This window comes from Taudactylus pleione, unplaced genomic scaffold (genome assembly GCF_031769625.1).
Source record: "Taudactylus pleione unplaced genomic scaffold, aTauple2 ptg000029l, whole genome shotgun sequence".
NCBI classification, from domain to species: Eukaryota; Metazoa; Chordata; class Amphibia; order Anura; family Myobatrachidae; genus Taudactylus; species Taudactylus pleione.
In genome coordinates this window covers 2,306,507-2,330,357 of record NW_028284431.1, presented here as the reverse complement: position 1 = coordinate 2,330,357, position 23,851 = coordinate 2,306,507, and the positions used below count along the sequence as shown (strand labels likewise).

Genomic DNA, 23,851 nt, shown 5'->3' with positions numbered 1-23,851 from the left:
GTAAGTCTAAAATACAGCTTTCCAAGACAGTCAGTAGCCAGGAAATCTGCTCAGCCATAAGAACAGGCTTGGAGTACAAGACGTCCTACTCCCAAGTTGGACTAGAAGCCTTCAGCCTCACGGGACGGGCCTCCTCTCGGGAGCCCCCAGAGTTGGAGGCCGGCTTCTCCAGTTCGCCCAGTGCTGGTGTCTGACCACCACGGACACTGGGGTAAGAGAAGTATTTTCTTGAAGGTATGTCCTCTCCTCCCGGTAAAAACGCCTCCCAGACGGTTTTTCGTTACAGGTCTTCTGTCAATTCAGGACAAGGCCCTGTAATTTTTGAGGGTGTTACACTCTATGCTCCAGGCATGAGTTATAGTACCTATTCCGTTGCCCCAAAGGGGAACGAGGTATTACTCCATCCTCTTTCTGGTACAGACACCCAATGGGTCTTACCAGGACATTCTCAACCTCGAATCCTTCAACAAATTCTTAAGGGTTCCTCGGTTTGGGAGGGGGACCCTGCATTCCATCATTCAATGGAGCCTGGGAATTTTGTGGTGTCGTTGGATATATTCAGGGTGACTACCTGAATATCCCTCTTTTCTTAGCACACCAGTGTTTTCCTCAGGTTCACAGTGGTCGATAAGCATTTCCAGTTTCTGGCATTGCCCCTTGGTCTGGCCTCACGGTTTACCAGGGTCATGGTAGTTATGGCAGCCCACCTGCGGATGCAGGGGGTCCGCTTGTTACCCTATCCGAGTGACCTCCTGTTGTTACCACGGTCTCCAGAGATACTTCAGTGCCATATGCAACGGACAATATCTGTGTTGCTACGTTAGGGCTGACTGATAAACTGGAAATGGTCCTCTCTGATTCTTCACAGAGGATGCTCCATATCCCAACATCTGAGGATCTTTGTGATTGAGGAAAAGATCTCTGCATTACAGGCAAAGGTACGCAGTTGCCTGCAGAGTCGCCGAGTGTCTATTCACTTGGCAATGTGGTTCCTGAGTTCCAGGGTGTCGCTGTTCGACATGGTGGAGAGTACCCAGCTTCACTCTAAAGAACTTGATCCTCTCCGGATGGGATGGGTTGCCCCATAGGATAAAGTCAATAGGCTTTCCCCAGAGGTTTGTCTCTCTCTGGCCTGGTGGCTGCAGAAAGCTCACCTAAACAAGGGGCACCCCCTTTGGGATTGCGGACAGGGTCCTTCTGACGACGGACGCCAGTATCCGTGGCTGGGAAGCAGTGACGGGTCCACACTTGTTCCAGGGCAGGGGGACACCAGTAGTTTTTGCGCTTCCCATAAACATCTGAGAACTCTGAGCAGTATTCAAAGTTCTCCAGCATGCAGGACAGGTCCTCCACGGAAATACCGTGCAGGTACAGTCTGACAACGCCATCATGATGGCTTATGTAAACCACCTAGGAGGTTCCCGAAGTCAGGCGACACTAACAGTGGTGTCCCGAATTCTGGCTTGGGTGGAAGGCTATATCCCTGCCGTCATCGGCAGTGTTCATTCAGGAATCCTCAGATGGAAAGCAGGCTTTCTCAGCCGTCAAGACGTGCATTCAGGGAAATGTCCTCTTTATCAGGAGGTGTTCAATCTTCTGGTGAACAAGTGGAGCCTTTCAGAGATGAGACTCTTCTGATAGACGTAGGTAGGTCCAGTGGACCTTCCAAGTTGTGTACCTCGTCCCTCCGTTATCCCTTCTTCCTCCAGTAATAGCAAGAAGGAGGCACGCTCCTGCTGATAGCTCCAGCGTAGGCCAGATGGCACTATTACTCAGATCTTCGGAGCCTCTCAGTTAACACTCCAAAGCTGTTGCCTCTACGCCCGGACCTGTTGTCTCAGGATCCTGGCTGATACCCAGACCTGGGTTGTCTGTCCTTGACGGTGTGGCGGTGGAGACTGCCCTCTTAAGGTCTAGGAGTTTTTCCAGCTCTATAGTTAACAGAGCTCGGAAGTTTTTATCTGCAAGAATTTACCATTAGGTATGGTATACTTTCTTTCAGGTGTCGCCCTAGCGGCTAGGCTCCTCGGGTATTCCGGATATCCAGAGGTTGGCTTTCCTACAGGTGGGCTTAGATAACGGTCTTCGCCTTGCTTACCTGAAGGTGCAGGTTTCTGCCCTGTTAGTACGGTTTCAGTGTAGGATTGCTACTCTTCCTGATGTCCGCACCTTTGTGCAGGGTGTACGTTATATTCAGCATCCCTTTGTTCCACCTGTGGCTCCTTGGGATTTGGCTGTGGTCCTTAGGGCTCTCTGAGGACCGCCATTTGATCCACTGGGCTCAGTGGATTTCAAATGGCTTACTGCTAGGACTGTATTCCTTCTGGCTCTTAATTTGGCCAGTAGGATCTCAGAATGGGAGGCTCTGTCATGTAGACCTCCCTTTTTCTCATCTTTCCTAGGAACAGGGCAGTGCTTGCCTTTACTTCCCCAGTCCTGTCTGCTGGTGAGGCCTATTTGGCTGTGGTACGGGCGCTAAGAATTTAAGTTGACCGTACCAGTCCATTTAGGAAATCAGACTCTCGGTTTTGTCCTTTCTGGTTTCCATAAAAAGGGTTGGCCTGCCACTACGCTAACTTTGGCAGGATGGATTCACAGGTCTTCCTGTTCCATCCTCTATTAAAGCTCTTCCACTAGGTCTGTGGGTCCTTCGTGGGCAGCTCGACGTGGCGCCTCAGCGGTGATTGGCAGCCACGTGGTCATCTGTCCATATTTTTGTAAGGTATTATGTTTTTGATACCTTCGCCTCTCAGGATGCTTCCTTTCGGTGGCGGATTCTCCTTACAGCACAGGAGCGTCCCCACCCTTAAAGGATACTGCTTTGGGACATCCCCAAGGTATCCTGGGGATACCCTATGGACCCTGAAGTAGAAAATATGAGATATGGTAAGAACTTACCCTTGTTATCTCTATTTCTACGAAGTCCATAGGGTTCCACAGGACTCCCGCCCTGTCGCACCTGTACTGCAGATGGGCTTTGATCTGGTCACCGGTTTCTCCGTCTCCTTCTGGTGAGAATGTGATTCTTGTGTGTTCCAGACTGTCTTCTCTCTCTTTTTTGCTCCTGCTCCGGCCTATGGCTTGTAACGAAACTGAGTGGCCTGAGGCTCGGGGGCGGGGTATAGGAGAGGGACCCCAGTGCATCCTGGGAGGCTGAAAATTTAACTCTGTGGTGCCTGGATGTCTGCCGCCATCGCCTATACCCCAAGGTATCCTGTGGAACCCTATGGACTTCGTAGAAATAGAGATAACAAGGGTAAGTTCTTACCATATCTCATATTATGCCTTTAAATATACATAACTATGACATATGATTTGTTGATAGTTACCTCACAACTGTCCCATTTTTAGCTTGACTGTCACACTTTCCAAATGTAAAAAGGGTTTTTTATTGTCATCTCCTTAACACTTATTTGTTCCATGTGTTTCTTAATCATACCTGTCGACTTTCAGCTCCCTCCCTCTGTCCAGCTTCCATGGCGGGGGACATGTCATGGCAAAAAGGGGGCGTGGCACTGTGATGATGCAGCATTGGGGGTGGAGCATGGGGGCAGGGTTGCCTACCCTCCCGATAAACTGGTGCAGCTCCCGCCCCCCCCGGAAAGGCAGGCAAGCCTCCCGCCTGGCGCTGATCCCCCATCTCCCCCCCCCGCCAGTACCTGTTAAACCCCCGCAGCAGGGGGGGACAGTAATGCGATTCGCGTCATTTTGGCCCAGCCCCCTGCTTCACAATGCCTGTTTTTTCGGCATTGTGTAGCGGGGGCGGGGCCAAAATGACGCATGCATGTCACATCCGCACACTGCCCTCAGCCCATCCGGCCACGCCCCCTGTTCTGCCGATCTGGCTGTTCCCTCCCGGAAGGAGCAGCCAGATAGTCGGCAAGTATGAGCATGGGGCGTGACCGTGCAATCGCATCATCGTGGCTCTGCCCGCTCTTCACAATGCTGATATTAACAGCATTGTGTGAAGCAGGGGCGGGCCATGACGATGCGATTCAGCGTGAATCATGTCACCCCCACCCCACTGCGGGGGTTTCTAGTGTTACTTCAGAGGGGTTGTGTGGGTTGACGTCTGCCAGGAGACTTGCCTGCCTTCCTAGGGGGCCGGGAGCAGACAACTGATTTTCGGGAGGCTCCCGGGAAAATCGGGAGGGTAGGCAAGTATGTTCTTAATGTATCTTATTTATGTTATTAATTATTTTATATGTATATGTACAGTACTTCATGTGTGTAAGAAAAACACCAATCAGCATAAAAATGGAAATTAAGGCCCATATTCAATTGCCGGCGAAAAGTCCTGGACACATAGTACACTTTCTGCCGTCATCGCTGGTTTGGGCTCCGGAAAAGTATTGTGTTCGTCCCCGCTATTCGCCCTATTCAATTACAAAGGACGCGAAAACGCATCCCAGCGAAACTCAAATAGGCGAAAACTGCTGTCAGATTTGGGGAAATCAGCCTGACACCCCCCAAAAGGTGCACTGACATGAGGGATCACTATGGATACCCCCGAATAGCCCTGCTGAAGGTATTTGGGGTACTTGAATGGTCCCAATAGGTGCTATTTAGCATCTCTGCACAAGTGGTGAAGAATAGCATTTAGCAGGTAGTCCCAGCAAATTTGCGGTACATGAAAATGGGTGGAAGCATGGTTAAAAATCGCTAAAGTGAGTTTTTAAAAAACAGCTTGGGCATACTTGGGGGACGCCCTGGAGTTTATTTCGCTAGTTTTTAAGTTTGTCCCCCAACTTTGGTTTTTTTTTGCCCCCAAAACGAAAGTACTTTTTTGGGGTGATCTAAAGTATTTTTTCAACTTTTTTTGATGCAGTTTACCTTTGAGGGGCTTTCCCAAGACTGCAGGGGTATTCCCACAACTTTGCACCCCAAACCTGCACTTTTTTCCGCCTCCATTCAAAGGCGAATCTTTTCCGCTAGTTACAAGGCGCAGACTTTTGGCACCGGCGAAAAGTCTTTGGAATTGAAAAGAGGATAAGTTCTCGCCTGTCGAAATGACGTCACCGGCGAATCTTTTCCGCCGATCGCGGCTTTTCGCCGGCAATTGAATACGGGCCTAAGTTGTAATTACAAGTAGAATTATATTATACACTTCAAACAGGTGGGATGTAGTTGAGCTTAGGGCTGTTGAGCTCTTCAGCTTTCAGGAGGCATTTTTCTGGGCCTGCCCAGAGAAAAGTTTACCCCAAAGTCTGAAAGTAACTATGCATTGTCTGTGCTGGAAATCAGGGGAAATTAATTAAAGCAGACTCATTAAAACTGCATTGTATTTTGCATAACAATTTATGCATGCTTGCCGTCTTTTTGGCTGCCCCCTCGTTAGTGAAGTTGGCTGCCTTGTCACAGTAGGGGGGCATGGCATCGCTATACATGTAAAGCTCGATCGTGTCATGATGACCCCACCCCTGCTATACATGTAAAGTAGAGGGCAGGTCTATGATTACGTCATTCAGCGCGAATCGAGAACCCATATCTGAATGAGCAATCAAAACCCGAACTGATCATATTTTGTTAGAGGTTTAATTTGAATCTCTCAGACCTTGTACAAATCATTTATCTGTCAATGTACCAGGTACCAAAGTTCAGGTGGTTACCTCTAGGGGCAAGAACATTTCATAAGAATAATTCTATGTACAGCACTATGAAGTTCTTTGTGTGATAGATGTTTTAATCCTTTTATAGACAGGTTGGATAAATATTTACAGTGCTAATAAGAACAAACTTCCTCAGCAACAGTATACATTCATTATTTTGACACTCATAATGTTGACATGGACAGAAGGTTAGGGTTATTTAATCAGTCTATAGAAAACTGCTTTATCAACTGATGACATTCACAATGTTGACATTCTGACATTAAAACCATGTTGACATTTTGCTGTTGGATTTCTAAATGTTAACATTTTGTACCACACCCCTCATTTTATTAATAGTGGGGAGGAGTGGTGGGTACTAATTTCCCCGGCCCAGGCTTGTTGGAGGGGCCTGGGTAATTAGATGAACCCCCTCCCCATACTTACCAACTCTCCCTGATTGTCAGGGAGACTCCCTGAAATAGTAGCAATCTCCCTGATTCCCTGAAGAGTCTACTGTAGCAATCTCCCTGATTTTACTTTACCCCCATTATAAAGCTGTTATATGTTAAAAAAAAATACATTCAAATGGAATCATTAGTATAATTTCCCTGCATTGGTTATAAGGCACAGTGACCCCTATGGCTGCATGCATTTTCTGAAAAGTATCAGTGTGTTTTCATCAACAAGTAGAACTTACTAATTGCTTTGGGGCTCATTTACATTTTGATGTAAATCAATTTGATGACACACCTCCCAGATGTAGCAGAAAACGCCCACTTTACCGCCGCGCTCATAGTCCCTGCTTTCATAATCTCCCTGAAATGCTTTTTCAAAAGTAGGCAAGTATGGCCCTCCCTCATACCTGTCAGCATCAACAGTATCCTCTGCCTATGCAGAGGTAAGTGATCACACTGACCACACTCCCTGGATTTATTTGTCCCTTGCTGAGGGGCTCACAGCATCCCCTGTTCAGCTTGCAAAATACCGGCTCTCTACGGGCCTGCTCATTGGTCAAATGAAAGAAAACATTACGGTTTTTAATGTTTCTAAAGTTTTCCTTGCGGAATGTTCAGATCTTCCATTAGAATCCCATTAATGCTATGCTCCTGCTTTTCTCACTTTATTCAAACTCAATAAAGCACAGATACATTAAATCCCTTTCTAAATAAAGTGACAAGTCTGGGATCTGAGCACAAATGTTCAGTGGAAGGTCTGTTTACATTGTACAATAACTTGCCCCAAACTAATGAGCATCTGTCTATAAATGGATTAGAGCATCTTCACTCATCTATGTTACCTGCCAGGAACAGAGACACATTATCGTGGCATTTAGCCTACATGATTGCTAACCTGTACTGACTTCTCATTTATTTTAGAGGTAGTTTTTTATTTTTTTATTATTAATTAGACAATGAGTGTCTGAGGGACTTTTCTCTTATTTAATGGGCTATTAAATACTATTAATGAAAACTTTGCAGAACAACAGTTTCTACAAATTGGTTAGTCAAAAAATCATTATAGTATGAATAACACAAAGGAAGAGTTAGCAGAATATAAGAACCAGGAGATCAGCCAAGTTTACAGATTGGCATCAGATGAAAAGTACATATACTAACTCTAACTGAGATTGAAATTATTTGTATTTAAATAGATTAAACACAAGAGAGCATGTCCAGGCCTGTTTCAACAAACAGTCGCACAAGAATTATAGAGTCTAATGCCGGCCAAACACGGGGCGATTTGTAAACGCACGACACCTCGGTACGTTATCAAATTCAGCCCGATGCATCGCATGCTGCTGTGAATGGTAAACGATGCATCTTACAAGATGCTTCATTTACCTATTTAACAGCATGACAGATCGCAGATCTTATGGTTTTTCCATGAGATCTGAGATTCCGATGTACGATGGCAGGCACGTGCATCGCCGTCGTACAGCATGCCAAACCACACACGATGTGCACGATTGATCATTGGGATCGATTGAAATTGTGCACATCGTATAAAAAATCTTACCGTGTATGGCCAGCCTAATATCTATTTCTGAAATTCCCCACAATATCTGTTTCCATAATTAAAGAGAGAGAGGGGATATATGAATATCAAAGAAGCAAAGAAAAGAAGTGAAGTGTCCAGAGGTGGTGCACTAGAGAATCCCAATATTAAAACATAACTTTTATTGTTACTCGGATAATAATACAAATGATAACGAAAAAACAGCGAAAATACGTTAGAAAATATAAAGAATGTGGCAAAGTACGAAATATGTGTTTAAAATTGTTGCAGCGCCCTTGCTATTCCACCAAATGTCATATCAGCGTCAGTTATATGGCGTTATTATATCTATATAATCTCTGTCTGTATCTCACATGAACTAATAAATTAGACCTTCTATGACTGGGCAAAAAATAATCATAGTGCTTCTTATTGACAGATTATGGGCCCGTATTCAATTTGAGGCGAAAAGCCGTTTTCGCCGATGACGTCATTTTCGCCTGTTTTGATTTTACTCCGTATTCAATTTGGAAGACTTTTCACCTAGGCGGAAAGTTAATGCAATGTAATAGGCGGGAAAGTTTCGCCTATGAATAGCAGGTTGAAAAAAGTGCAGAATTGGGGTTTTGGGGTGCAACGTTGCGGGAACCCCCCTGCAGCCTTCAGACAGTCCCCCAAAGGTAATCTGTGTCAAAATTTAAAAAAAAAAAAACACTTTAGAACACTCCAAAAAAGCACTTTGAATTTGGGGGGAAAAAAATGTTGGGGGGCAAAGTTAAAAACTATCGTACTTGACTCTGGGGGGGTCCCCAAGTATGCCCCAGGTGTTTTTTTCATTGCAGGGGCTTGCGGCAGGTGGATTTTTCACGATTTTTTAAACTTAACTTTAGCAACTTAAAATATGCTGACCCCCATTTTCAAGTACCCCAAATTTGCTGGGATAAGTTATTATCTTAAAAAAAAACTCCTGAATACTATTCTGCACCACTTATACAAAAACACTATTTAGCAGCTATTGAGCCCATTTAAAAACAACAAATACCTTCAGCAAGCCAAATTGTGGGGTACCATAGGTAACCCCCATGTCAGAGCATCTTTTGGGGGGTTGTCAGGATGATTTCCCCAAATCTGACAGTACTTTCCGCTTGTTTAAGTTTCACCGGGTCCCGTTTTCGACTACTTTCAAATTGAATACGGCGATACGCGGGCACGCGTGCGATACATTTCCGCCTGCAAAACAGGCGAAGTAGGCAAAAAGTCCGGTGAGGCGAAAAAGTATCGTCGGTCCACTCAAATTGAATACGGCTCTATGTATTTGATAGATGAGCCAGTATTTATTAGACTGTGCTCAAAGTTGACAGCTATACAGAAATAATTGCAATAGTAAACTCAATTATTCCTGTGTAATTCCTTACAATGTTGAACCCTTGATCATAAGGGACATATTCAATTGGGCGCGAGGTTTAGCGAGGTAAAAAATCTTGCGCCCCTCGCCCCCAATTTTGGTATGTGCGCTCCCAATACCCGCGGTATCCAATTTAAAAAAAAGTTGGCGCGGGTTTTCAGAGCTGAAAAAAAAAATTCTGCACTTACCTGCCCGGGGGTCTCCCCTCTATCGTCTCACTGGATAGAGGGCTGCTGGGAGTCCTGGGGGCTGCTGGGAGATGTAGTTCTCCAGGCGCCCATTCTCCAGGAGCCCACTGACACTGGGGGGGGGGGGGGGGGACACATACACCAGGGGTCACACACACACACTTATGCACACACACTACATACTCACCACTGCTGCAGGAGACTGGGCCCCGACACTGGATGCAGAAGACAACAGTTCAGAAGGTGAGCAATTACTGACTAAGCTAATTGGAAACTTCCAAAAGCTTAATTAGTCATTAGGCGCGGTGCCACCAGGGTCCCAGAACAAGTCCCACTGTTTTTTCCTAAAATGACAGATATTAGAGAAAAAAAAAAAATCACACCTGCTCTGGAGGTCAGAGTACAAAAATCTCCCGAAGCGCAAAATAGCGAAAAAAAAAAAAAAAAAAACGCAGCAAATTGAATAGCAAGTAACCCGCACCTGCAGGAAAAACCTCGCAGGTGCCATTTGTTTGCTTTACTCGCACCCAATTGAATATGCCCCTACGAATGACAAGGATCTATATGTTTTTGAGTTCAATATGTAGGAACCCACTAATTATTATACCATGAGCATATCTATTTTTAAACACAGTTGTTATTCATAGATTGTTAATAAGTAGTTGTCCCAAATTGCTATTACCCTGATAGCATACTTGCCGACAATCAGTTCCCTCCTTCCGGGAGGGAGCTGATTGTCGGCTAACAGCGGGGGGCGTGCCCAGCCATGACATCGCATTTGGGGTCGGAGCCGGGGCGGAACCCGCTGCGGGGGTTTTGATATTAACTCTGCGGGGGGGTAGGGAGGGATGCCGGCTTCCGGGAGGCTTGCCTGCCTTTCCGGGGGGCCGGGAGCGGCACCTGAAAATCGGGAGGCTCCCGGCCAAATCGAGAGGGTAGGCAAGCATGCCTCATAGTGAGTATGAATTCCTTGTATATTCAATATAATCAATGTTCTCACACTTTAATCCTCATTAATTAGGGCTGGAATGTGATATATAATATTTACCCAACATTACACTTTCTCCTATAGAAGGATATGTGTATCCTGCAGCATTGGTAGGAGTGTGATCTGGGCTTAAGGGCCTTGATAAAGCCATAAGAGAAATGCTGCATCGGTCCTGCGGCCTGCCTTGCTACTTCTTACCTTGTCTAAATGTGATACATATGTCTGATTGAGAACATGCCAGTAAAACCCGGGAGGGCTTTAATGTGTAATGTGAGTCTGTGATAAGACTCCCACGTGGTGTAACAGAGTTTAAGTGTTCAAGAGCTCCTCTCTAATAAAGAACATGAGAGACTAAATAAAAGGCCCCGGGAGCCGCGGAGACCCCCGGGCAGCTAAGTGCAGAATTTTTTTTTTTTTTTAAACGCAGCGCAGGGTTTTCAGAGCTGAAAACCCCACAACCACTTTTTTTTAAATTGGATACCGCGGGGATCTGGAGCGTGCATACCCGTGGTATTCTAAAATTGAGAGCGAGTGGCGCAAGATTTTTTACCTCGCGCCCAATTGAATATGCCCTTATAACCCTTATGATCAAGGGTTCAACATTGTAAGGAATTACACAGGAATAATTGAGTTTACTATTGCAATTATTTCTGTATAGCTTAAGCTGCATACACACACAACGATTTAGTAAATGAACGATTTTAGTAAATGATTTTCGTTAATTTTTTCATTTTACGCAGGGTTAACGGGCTCCTCAGTCCCGTTCTATGCGTCACCGGCTCCCCCATCCTGCAACCCGGCATCGCAGGATCGCAGAAATCCAACATGTTGGATTTTGACGATTTGACGATCGCAATCGTCAAATCGGGGACATTTAACATGTCAAATGTCAGTGATCTGGCGACGGATCGCTGAACATCGATGGTGGGCGATCGGAAATTTCTGATGGGCGGTCGGAAGTTTCCAATCGCATCCCTGCATTGCGACAATCCGTCGCAGATGTATGGGCACCTTAAGATTTATCATCATACAGGGTGGTGCAATATTTAAGCAGGAAGATAAGCAACAGGTAACAATGTTCACATAGGCATTTCTGAGTAACTGGTATGCAATGGTAATACAGTCCAGGATAATGCAGGGAATAGACACAGACTTTAGGATGAAGACAAATGCTGGATGAAGTAAATGGATACACAAAGTCCTGTTTGACAAATAAATAGCAGTGTTGACTGAAATGTCCAGAATATATTATAAAGTACAGGTACACTAGGATTTGATTAACCAGAATGCACAGGTGACAGCAGATGATAGGAGGCTCTGATTTAGAATGCTGCAGAGTAGTGCAGAGAATCTGAAAGGCACTAGTGGTTCTGAAGAATATGCCTTCACTAACACACTGGATAATAACACAACACAGTCCCGGATTGTAAGTGCAGATTGTCAAGCAGCTAAAACAATAACTGGACAAGTCCAGGATAGTGGAGCTCTGGTGAAGCAGAGAAATGTTCCAGACGACTTACATGAGACCATACTTGCCAACAATCAGCTCCCTCCTTCCGGGAGAGAGCTGATTGTTGGCTAACAGCGGGGGGCGTGTCCGGACAGTTATGACACATTGGAGGCGGAGGCGGGGCCACATGATTGCGTCATTGTGGCCCGGCCCCCTCTTCACACTGCCGTTATTTTCGGCATTATGGAGCAGGGCCTCGATGATGCAATTCAGCGCAAATCGCGTCACTGGCCCCCCGCTGCGGGGATTTCTAGTTTGTTCTGGGCGGAGGTCGGGAGGGTTGGTGGACGCCGGAAGGCTTGCCTACCTTTCCGGGGGGTCGGGAGCGGTACCCAATATTCAGGAGGCTCCCGACCAAATCGGGAAGGTAGGCAAGCCTGCATGAGACACAAGAGGGTATCAGGTTGCAGAAACCAGGCTTTAGAGACAACAGGAAACACAAAGAATTCTAGCTGGTAGCAAAGGGGGTCATTCAGACCTGCTCGCGAGGGAAGTTCGCTCGCAAGCGGGTCGGTTTGGCGAATGTGCATTCGCACGACGGAGGGAGCTCCGTCGTGCGCATGCGCGAGACCCGGCGAGCGACGACAAATACGTCGCTCGGGGTCTCGCACCAAAGGGGGCGTGCTGTCGATGGTGACTGACAGCACGCCCCCTTTGGTGGGCGTGCCGGGGGCGTGGCGGCCAGACGGAGGCGTTCCCATGGGAACGCCTACCGTCTGAGTCCGGCCCCACTGACATCAGTAATGATGTCAGTGGGAGTGACTTTGGCTCTGATAGAGCCAAAATCACTCCTGGGCTTGCGGCAGCGAGACCCTACCGCAGGGTCTCATCGCAACCATCATCATGGACGCTCGCATAAGCTGTGGGTGGAAACCCACAGCTATGCGAGCGTCCATGAGGACGCTCCAAAAACAGGTAGGAGGGCCCTGATTCAGAGCGAGCGCTCTGGTCAGAGCGTTCAGCTCTGAATCAGGCCCATAATCCGGAGTGCAGACACTGAGGCAGTCTTTGACTTAATGAACTGGCACCAGGGAACTTGTGTGGCTGGTCTATATAGGAAGTTCAGGTGCAGCTCACAGCTGCTGCATCAACTAATTGCTCAGTTGATACTAGACCAGAGTGCTGAAGCACCAGGGAAGAGAGCGACACCCCAGACAGGGGAGAGAGGACTGCACAGACCGTGACACTTTAGAGACAATCAAATGATTAATGTAGCTCTCAAACAAACTTTTGCACCTGTGCAGGTGAGTGTGAGTGAGTGAATGTGTAATAAAAGATTAAATCCTATGGTGTGTGTCCTGTCTTTTGTTTAATATTTCTTTTACAGGAAGGTCAGCGGCACCAGCGCGCACTTAATGCCTGCATGCTGGTACTTGTAGTTACACAAGTACCATCATGAGGGGGAGGCTTGCTGGCACCACAACCCCTCTGTAAAAGACAATATTATTTATTACAACATTATTTACCCCATGAACTCCGTACCCACCAGCCAGGGGTGCGGAGCATAGCCGCAGGCTTCAGTCAAGGCCGGGGATACTCAGAAGTGGGTGGACCCCTGTATTGGGGGGATCCCCACCTCCTCTGGGATCCCCGGCCTAGGCTGACTATGTTGGGGTGTTAATGCTTTGGCTGGATGAGCCAGTGAAAGGATACTGTGGCTGTGGCATTACACCCCGGCTAGTGGAGCCCGGTGCTAGTAGTAAAAATACAGAGACCCCTATGCCATTTTTTCACATATTTTTACTACTAGCATCAGGGCCAAGAGCCCATGGCTAGAACATGAAATACGGGGGACTCCTACGTTTTTTGTCCCTTTATATTTTGTGAACCAGCATCGGCTCAAAGAGCTTGGTGCTGGTTATTCTGAGGGGGGGGGACCCCATATCATTTTTTATTTTATTTTAACCATTTATTTGCTTACAAACAGGTAGAAACATACATGGATCACACTGATCTGTGGATGATTCTGCAGAACACGCAGCTCAGGGGGCTATCTTAAACTTCTAATTTGGACCGAGTTTGCTTAATTTACACCCGTGATTAAAAACAAGATTCTTGGTAAATTCCCATGTTGCATTCCTGTCTATGGAAAGTACTTGCAAGCTTGGCCGATGGTATATTTATTTCTATTTGTGATTTCGGTTAGGGTTACCATTAGAGATAGAGATAGCGTTATGTTTAAGGTTAGGGTTACCATTAGGGTTAGGGATAGACACAGTAAAAAGAAACTGTTGATATTACATCAGCGTTGGCATGGTCACTGTTGACATTATGAACATGTCGACATTCTTATGTTGACTTAATGAATATCGACATTGTAAACAGAGACATAATTGTGGTGAATAGGCCCAAATTATGATATTGTATGATGTGTGATGTTCTGTCATTTTATTTTCTGTATAAACATGATATGTCAATTGCTATTCGGTGTGCAGGTCAGCAAGGACTGGAATTAGCAAAAGGTGAATTTGAAATAAAGTGGATGGCTTGCAGATAACAAAAGAATGTATATTCCTCACAGTGTGAGGTCATGTGTGAACATCTAGACCTCTCCCTTTTTATGACCCCTAAAGTCAGTGTCCTAGATCGTAATCCCAGAACCAGACCTCCTTTTACTCCAGTGCCCTATTTCTAAAGATTCTTGTTCTGCTATAGAGGCTGAGATAAGGATTCTGGTATTTACTATAGATCTGGAACGGGGAAGTCGAAGAGTGAGTTATATTGTTACATCTCTTTAAAGCAGGGACCCTGTTAGTTTGGCAAGGTAACCCTGTATTGGAAATCTATTGACCTCAATACCTGCTGACCTGATAGGGAGACCCTCTTAAGTATGAACAAAGAATTAGGGATGTTTAAAAAAGGAATGCTATCCAGCATTCAATGTTCACTCATTGGGGATCAGACGGACATGCTGGGAGAGGAGTGCACCAGAAGATTCTTGTGGGGGAAATCACCCGCCCCATCAGCAGTGCTAAGAACTTTAGTGTAAGTTATCTTAGGAACTCTGAATTATTTCTCTTTTATATTTAGGAAATATTTGAATTATAATCTGTTTGCCATTTTATTAATATTTTTGTAACTAATCCTTGAAAATATTTTTTGGATTGAACACATTTAATCTAGCATATTCTCCGTGATTCTTATTGACCTTGCGTGCCTGGAGAGGCTCATACTACATCTGTGTGTAATTGAATGTGATTTATTAATAATCTGTTCGGAGATCGCAGAACTCCAGAAAAATTTGCGTGGTGGCAGAAGAACCGTGTATTTGGGTAAGTGACCGTGGTGCGCCGGCGTCACAACCAGCTGACCCCGATTGTTGTATCTGCGAGTCAGCCCGGGTTCGTGACAATAATATACTACCTTCAAGAAAAAACATGACTTGGGTGAAGACATTGGAGCTCATTCAGACCCGTTCGCAAGATGCGATCGCTCGCTGGCAAAAAGGAGCCAGATATTTAAAGTAAGCTCTCGCACTGCATCGCGTAAGGACACCCACTATGTTTTGGATAGCTACGGCAAAGTGCCCTCGCAAATGTCTGAAGACACCCCCTTGCCACTCGCTACCACACGTCATCTCCGGGAAATGAAGGATTAATCGGGACCATCGTGAGCCATCGGAGCTGCTCGTAGCCCTTGGGGTTGCCGTAGCCTGCCGCAAGCACAGCGATCAGCGCTGGCTGAAATACATGCAGGTGATGTGTACAATGACGCTGCTTTGCTAATTATGCACGCCCTTTAAACGGCGTTTTGGCGGCCAGACAAGCCTGCATTCGAACATCCACTCCCCCGTTCACAAGCACCTTCCCCTGTTACCACCCACAAGCGGCACTATCTGTCACTCAAAGCAGCGACCTGATAGTGGCTTACGAGCTACCAAAATCAGATCACAACGAATGGCTTGCGCACGCGTACTGCGAATTATACGCATGCGCAGATGGGCGAAAATCACTCAGAGCGAGCGATCGCGCCTTAGCGAGCGGGTCTGAATCAGGTCCATTGTGTTTGAGAAATTGAGAGATATTACCTTGACATTGAGATTTTTTACACCTCCTTCCCCTATAGGTACATTGAGGTACCCAGCAGCATGGGGTTACATTTACATACAAAAGTATTTCCTATGGACACTTAGTAAATGACATCCAAAATGCTACAGTTATTATTATTATTACTCTCTTTCTTACAGTCTGCCACAAAAATAATAATTTGCAAAGATAAGTGACTTGTAATTAAGTTTTGATTAAGAAATCATTTTGATGCTAAATGAGAATTGATATCTGGCCAAACTGGAAAGATTTTAATAAAATATTTTTTATCTAAGGACGTATATTTGAAATTCCAATGGCAGACGATTCAATGGATAAGAAACTCTATTTTGTTGCCAGGTTTAGATAGAAACATCAGCTTTTTTGCATTTGTTTTTTTGTGTGTTGCATATTGTATTATCAGGGGACTCTTTGAAATGCCAGTAATGCATCTCACTATCTTGTGCAGTGTTGAGAGAAAACAAAAATCATTGGATCAGCTATATCTTTTCTTTTAAACATTGGTCTTCATTTATTATTAATGCACGTTAATACAGTTTTAAAAGGTGTATATTGGAGACCACAATTGAGTGATTGTCAACTATGCTGAATTTTAGGGTTAAATATTTGTCTCCGGAAATATTAAATTTTTTCCATTTTGTAATGACCATCAACACAGGACAATTTTACTTATTCCTCATATTACACACAATTCCTACCATATATTCTTATTTTGTAAGCTTTAAAAAACATTAATGTAGATTATATATTCATATAAAACATATTCTGTTTAAACTTCATAAACATGACATAATGGATATCATAGTACAGCAAGATAATAGCATACAATATTGATTTAGATACATAGGACCCAATTTAACACCTATGACAAGGCTATTATCACTAATTTCTTATATTAAAATGTGCTTACTGTAAATACCTTGCTGCTATCTATGAACACAGAGAGCACTGTTTAACTATTAGGAGGCAGCATTGCTGTCGGCTGTAACCAATTTGGTGCCTTAGGCAAGAACTTGTCTGGTGCCCCCTAGCAGATAATGCCACCATACAGCGTAATGTTGCATTCAATATGAAAATTTGCACTCCAATTAATTCCTTAGAATTTCCTTTCAAACCCAATTATTTTGAATACAAATCAATTTAATGTAGATTAACTACTGTTCTCCCATCACAGCACACCAGGCTCTCCCTTCACAGCACCCCTCTTCCCTCACTACAAAGCACCCCTCACCCATGTCGATTTGACATTCGATTTTGCCTTTAGTAAGTTCTTTCATAAAAAAGTTAAAACAAATCGAACAGAAAACAAAATCAAACTTTAGTAAATCTACTCCCAGATGTCAAAACTTGGTTGTGGTGACACATCTGCATCACCAGTGGGTCTTTTTTTTCCGAAAGTTTAGTTTTTTCCTGGCAGCCGCACTTGCTGGAGAAATGGAAGGAGGAGCTTTTGCTGCATCACGTGTCACTTAAGCTGACAATTTCCTTACCAACCGCTCTTTACATCTCTTCAGATCTGTGTCCGCTGGGAAGACACGACATATGACTTCAACCTAGGATCCAGCACGGTCACCAAAATTGTAAGATCTTGTCAAACCTTGGATCCTGGCAAAGCAAATAAAAGGATTTGATCTACAAATCTGACAAGCTTAGCGGAATCGCTTTGTTTCAGCTCCTCCTTCAGTTTCTCAAGTTGCTTTTCAAACAGTCTAATGAGGGGAATTACCTGACTCAAGCTGACAGTATCTGAACTCACTTCACAGGTGGATACTTTGAAAGGTTTTAGCACTTTGCACAACAAAGAAAGTATTTTCCACTGAGCTTGAGTAAGGTACATTCCCCCTCCTCTTCCTACGTCAAGTTCATTGTGTAGCTTTGGATGGCATTTTGCTGTTCCACCATCCGCTGTAGCATATAAAAGGGTGGAGTTCCACCTCATAACTATCTGGTGACAGGGGAAATTCAACATTTCTTGCAGGTGCTGCAATCTTCTACATGCACCTGAATTGCAAAAATGTCCAGATATTTTGCGGGCCACGGAGAGCATCTCCTGCACGACCGTGTCATTTAAAAAAAAAAAAATGCACCACCAAGTTGATTGTGTGAGCAAGACATTGGATGTGTTGGAATTCACCCATCTGTAATGTTCTCACAATATTGATGGCGTTGTCAGAAATCACAAATCCTGAGGGGAGTCCAAGCGGGGCAAGCCATTTTGCAATGACTTCCCTGAGTTTTGTTATGGCGTCAGTGATCCATTGTGCAATTGGGCGACTGCTGTCATACTTGTCCCCCTTGCAAAGGATTGTTTGACAGTCAATTGTTATGTTAAACTACTAAAAGTAGTCTTCTTCCTGGGATGAAGATCCACTCACAGCAGCAACTAGGCACTACACTGCTGATTAAGCTTTCATTTGTTGATCAAGCAGATGGGAAAGTGTATCCAACATGCATTATCATCTATCAGTTGTGTCAGGAAGCAGCAAGCTATTCATACCTGTGTCCTGATCTTATTCTTTTAGCTCGTCTTTGTTTAGCTGCTGCAGGGTGCTGTCAGGAGAAAAACTGGTCTGCAGTATGTTTTTTTACCTAATCCTAAAATTTTTATCAATAATTAAAACTAAACAGCTAAACAGTTGTATTTATTTATTTAAAATTTAAATATAATTTATTTAATGATTGATATAAAAATTATACAGTATGTGTAAATATTTATTCTGGCAAGTTTCTCATTCATTTAGGGGGATATTTATCAATCCTTGGAGAGAGAAGGTAGAGAGAGTACAAGTACCAACCACTCAGCTTCTAACTCATTATTACAGGATGTGTTTGAAAAATGAGTTATGGTAAGAACTTACCTTTGTTAACTCTTTCTTCGAAGCCCATTGGGTCCACAGGGAGACCTTGGTGTGTAGGTTATGGATCTGGATCCAGGCCCCACGCAGTTCAAGCTTTCAACTCCCAGGATGCACTGGTCAATCCTACTTATACCCGGAGGAGGATAAGAGTGAAGGAAGACTGGTACACACGAGAACCACACTCTCAGAGGAGACGGGAAACATTTTTTGGTTCGTCTGGCTAGGTCGGCCGAACCCCACCATGGTGGGGGAAACCTGTATGCACCTTGGCTATGGGGCCTTCAAAGAGTTACCGCATGTAGGTGCACAGCATAGCATATCCTTGAGCAGCCATTCCTACAGCCAGGCTGCCCCACATGCTTTTGGGAACTTTTAAAGGCATCACAATCAATTTCCAGTCAATAGAATGGTGTTTAGAAGCTCAAATCATTATTCTATTTATTTAGGGATTTGAAGTTCGATTTTGTGCTCATTTTATGTTTTTGGCCTTTAGTAACTCCTTTCATTAAAAAAAAAAAAACCTATCCAAAATCGAACAAAAAACAAAACCAAAGCATTGTAAATATACCCCCAGGTTATTAAACATGAAGCGGAACAGGACACTTCCATTCATAACCAGCCACCTCCTATGCATATAAAACCAAAGTTACAGATGGCCCTGACCAAATGAGCTTGCATTTTGTAGTAGAACATTTGTAGCAGGACAAAAACCGTGGCTAATGTAAGGCAAAAGCATCATCAGCTACACATTTTTAAAAGTAGCCATAAGTGACTGACATTTTTGCAAAGGCCCTAGGGGATGTCACGAATGACAGTGGAAGGAGACATGGAAAACCACTAGTCATTGAAGTCCTCCAAGACCGGCTTATGCTGCTAGTAACTTTATTTTTGCTTAGTAATCTAGGTATTAGAAAAGATTAGTAACAGTTTACTTAAAACAGTTTTTTACATTGAATTACCCTAATTAGTACAAATCTGTGTTTTGTGTGATACGAATTAAACTGGTGCTGCTAGCTAGATTTTTCTGAGAAAGAAAAGGACTACAATATTGTGTTTTGTAATCAATTAGTTTATGAAGAAGAGTAGTTTATATGTAAACTGACCTAACTTTGGGATCCTGAGTTTAGAATTAAATTTGATTTAGATTAAATCTTGTTTCAATGAACTATATTACATGGGGGAATGCACTGAAATACCATTGTTTAATGCAGAAAAAAGAGAAACTGAATAACTATGGATACACTTTAAAGAGAAATAACACATTTAAACAAAAAAGTAAATATTAAAACTTATTACAAGAAACCTCTGAGTGTGTTATGGAGCTCCAAAATGTGCTAAACATTAAGTAAAAAGTGATTAAATTTCTCAAATTTTTAGACAACCTTCCTAAAGAACTTTGGTCCCTGGATGTTGCATCTCAGGAGTAATTACCTACAGGTACAGTCTTCTTCTCCCAGCAAAAATGAGGTCTCTATATTGCCAGGATATAGACGCATAGAAAACCCTTAAGAAGTACTTTGTTAAATAATAAAAAAAAACAGCATATATCGATGAAGATCTTGATAAAGCAAAATATTAATTACATAGTCTTTTGTGGTAAAGCAAATATAATTTATTTAGGGAAACATTTCCACTTTTCTGCAGAGTGACACAGAGTAATGAGAAGTAAATTAGATCTCTGAATTTGTCACAGAAAGACAGAGCATCTTATACACATGATTACAGAATCATTTACAGATAGAAGTTTACAGGAACAGTATAATACAGGTATTTCATTGGATAATGTAGAGAAAAGTGTGAAGCACAGTATAGTCACAGGGAGGGGGGGATAGGGCAATATCAGATGAGGTTTTCATGATCTTGGAGCAATATCAGACATTAAACGGTTCGGACAGAGTGACATCCAACATATAACATGATGTTAGGTCTGAACGTAAACAAATTAGAACAAGGCTGATGTTGGTCATGTTGCAGGATGTGTGGCGCCATCAAAGACATAGTTCATGAGATTTCTCTTTATATCCACATTCTCCCTTCTCAGCACTTATTGTGGTTATCTCATCATCACTTTGGGTCACTGAAGAGTTTAGCTGCAGAACAAACATCAACAATTTAATCAAGCAATATATACACCATTTTTATTTAACTCCATCAATCTATACATGCGCCAAGAGATCTACAGACCTAACAAGTTGTAGTTGATCACAAAATGTTTCACACAATGTAATTTACTATGTAAGGAAATGCATTCTTACAAACCATTGGCTTGACAACTGCAAATAATGACCCCATGTGAGCTAATAAACTTGTACTTCCTACTGCAATGTATTTGCAAGAATGAAATCTGCACGACTATGATTGAAGACACCAGTTTCCTCTTGTAACATTGAAGCAAACCATTTTCTTTCACGTATCCAAAACCCTCAATGTTCATTAGAGTAGCTGCTCAAGTGAGAAGTGCAGAAATTCTAGGAAGTAAAGAAAATGTATACTCAAAACAAACCTGCCAACTGTAAATAGGGACAATGAGAGACAAAAAAGTTACAATCAACAATAAACTATGAAGACATGAAAAAAAAATGAAAGAAGGATATGAGAGTGACAACCACAAAGCACCATACTGTAGGATGACATGTCGCACGGCACCTTACGTCACAGCACCTCACAGCATAAAGCCAAAGTAGTTTTATAGAGAATGAAAATATAGTTTGTATTGTTGGATGTAACCTATTAAGATATTAAAGCAAGCCAATTACTTACAATGAATACAGGATATCATTGCCTCTGGATAGTCGTCAGTAAGCGTCTTGTCTGGTATCTTCATAGGCTCAATAGTCTGCAGCACTGTATCCTGATAAACTCCTGTAATGTCCACCACAAAGCCATCTATAATATCCAAGCTGTTTGAAGACACTGGTTTCCGCTTGTACCACTGCCAATGGATGAAGCAAATCATTTTCTTTAAGGTATCCAAAAACCTCAATGTTCATTAGAGTAGCTGCTGGAATGAGAAGTGCAGTAATTCTAGGAGGTAAAGAAAGTTTCTACTGAAAATATAACACTGCCAATTGTAAATAATTGGTACAACACCCTACAGGCAGGAAATATACAGCATTATGACACGCCACACCATACTAAGTTTTAGGGGCAATAAATATAGTTTGTATTTGTTAAGTGTAACCTATTAATATATTACCTAAAAGCAAGCGGGATATGCTACTAACAGGAAGCAACCATACTATAGAATGCCACTCCATACGGAACAGCACCACATAGCATGATGCTATACTAACAGTTAAGGACAATTAAACTAGGTTAAATTCAATAATATATACTATTACGATTATAACTAAAAGCAACCATAATTTATAATGCCACTCCATACGCTGCCTAAAGGTGCGTATCCACTACCAGACATGGAAATGACAGCACGATTACGACATTGTAATCGTGATGTCGTTTCCATGTCTGTAATGTGCCTACACTGAACGTTCAGTGTAGCACACACATTCATCATCGCCGTACATGCGGAACCTGACGTGATTGTCAGGTTGACCAGCATGTACGGGCGATGATAGATGTCGGAACCGACCTGCGGGCGCACGCATCACTGGTAGTTTGACCAAAATGTGCACGATACATGTGCGATTTAAATTGCAATGTGGATACGCACCATTACGGAACAGCACCACACATGCTGTATAACAGTTTTAAGGACACAAACTAGGTTAAATGCAATAATGCATAGTATTAAAAATACTAACTAAAAACAACCATACTTTATGCCACTCCATACGGAACAGCACTACACAGCATGATGCTATTTAAACTTTTAAGGACAATTACACTAGGTTAAATGCAATAATGTAAACTATGAAGATACTAAAAGCAAGCAAAATATTCAACAGGAAGCATCCATACTATATAATGCCACTCCATACGGTGCCTTACAGAACAGCACTACACAGCATGATGCTATACTAACAGTCGGTAGAACAATTACACTAGGTTAAATGCAATAATGCATACTATTAAGATACTAAAAGCAAGCATCCATACTATATAATGCCACTCCATACGGTGCCTTACGGAACAGCACTACACAGCATGATGCTATACTAACAGTCGGTAGAACAATTACACTAGGTTAAATGCAATAATGCATACTATTAAGATACTAAAAGCAAGCAAAATATTCAACAGGAAGCATCCATACTATATAATGCCACTCCATACGGTGCCTTACAGAACAGCACTACACAGCATGATGCTATACTAACAGTTTTGAGAACAATTACACTAGGTTAAATGCAATAATGCATACTATTAAGATACTAAAAGCAAGCATCCATACTATATAATGCCACTCCATACGGTGCCTTACGGAACAGCACTACACAGCATGATGCTATACTAACAGTTGGTAGAACAATTACACTAGGTTAAATGCAATAATGCATACTATTAAGATACTAAAAGCAAGCATCCATACTATATAATGCCACTCCATACGGTGCCTTACGGAACAGCACTACACAGCATGATGCTATACTAACAGTCGGTAGAACAATTACACTAGGTTAAATGCAATAATGCATACTATTAAGATACTAAAAGCAAGCAAAATATTCAACAGGAAGCATCCATACTATATAATGCCACTCCATACGGTGCCTTACAGAACAGCACTACACAGCATGATGCTATACTAACAGTTTTGAGAACAATTACACTAGGTTAAATGCAATAATGCATACTATTAAGATACTAAAAGCAAGCATCCATACTATATAATGCCACTCCATACGGTGCCTTACGGAACAGCACTACACAGCATGATGCTATACTAACAGTTGGTAGAACAATTACACTAGGTTAAATGCAATAATGCATACTATTAAGATACTAAAAGCAAGCATCCATACTATATAATGCCACTCCATACGGTGCCTTACGGAACAGCACTACACAGCATGATGCTATACTAACAGTTGGTAGAACAATTACACTAGGTTAAATGCAATAATGCATACTATTAAGATACTAAAAGCAAGCAAAATATTCAACAGGAAGCATCCATACTATATAATGCCACTCCATACGGTGCCTTACGGAACAGCACTACACAGCATGATGCTATACTAACAGTTGGTAGAACAATTACACTAGGTTAAATGCAATAATGCATACTATTAAGATACTAAAAGCAAGCATCCATACTATATAATGCCACTCCATACGGTGCCTTACGGAACAGCACTACACAGCAT

General features: G+C 43.0%; 1 long non-coding RNA gene across 1 annotated transcript; it reads right to left on the bottom strand.

Moving 5' to 3' along the window:
* Positions 1–20,170: 20,170 nt before the first annotated feature.
* Positions 20,171–21,580, bottom strand: LOC148539117 (uncharacterized). Its single transcript, XR_015871213.1, has 2 exons — positions 21,342–21,580; positions 20,171–20,671 (listed from the first exon to the last, which is right to left on the bottom strand). It is a non-coding gene; the product is annotated as an uncharacterized LOC148539117 (long non-coding RNA).
* Between the last annotated feature and the right edge of the window lie 2,271 nt (positions 21,581–23,851).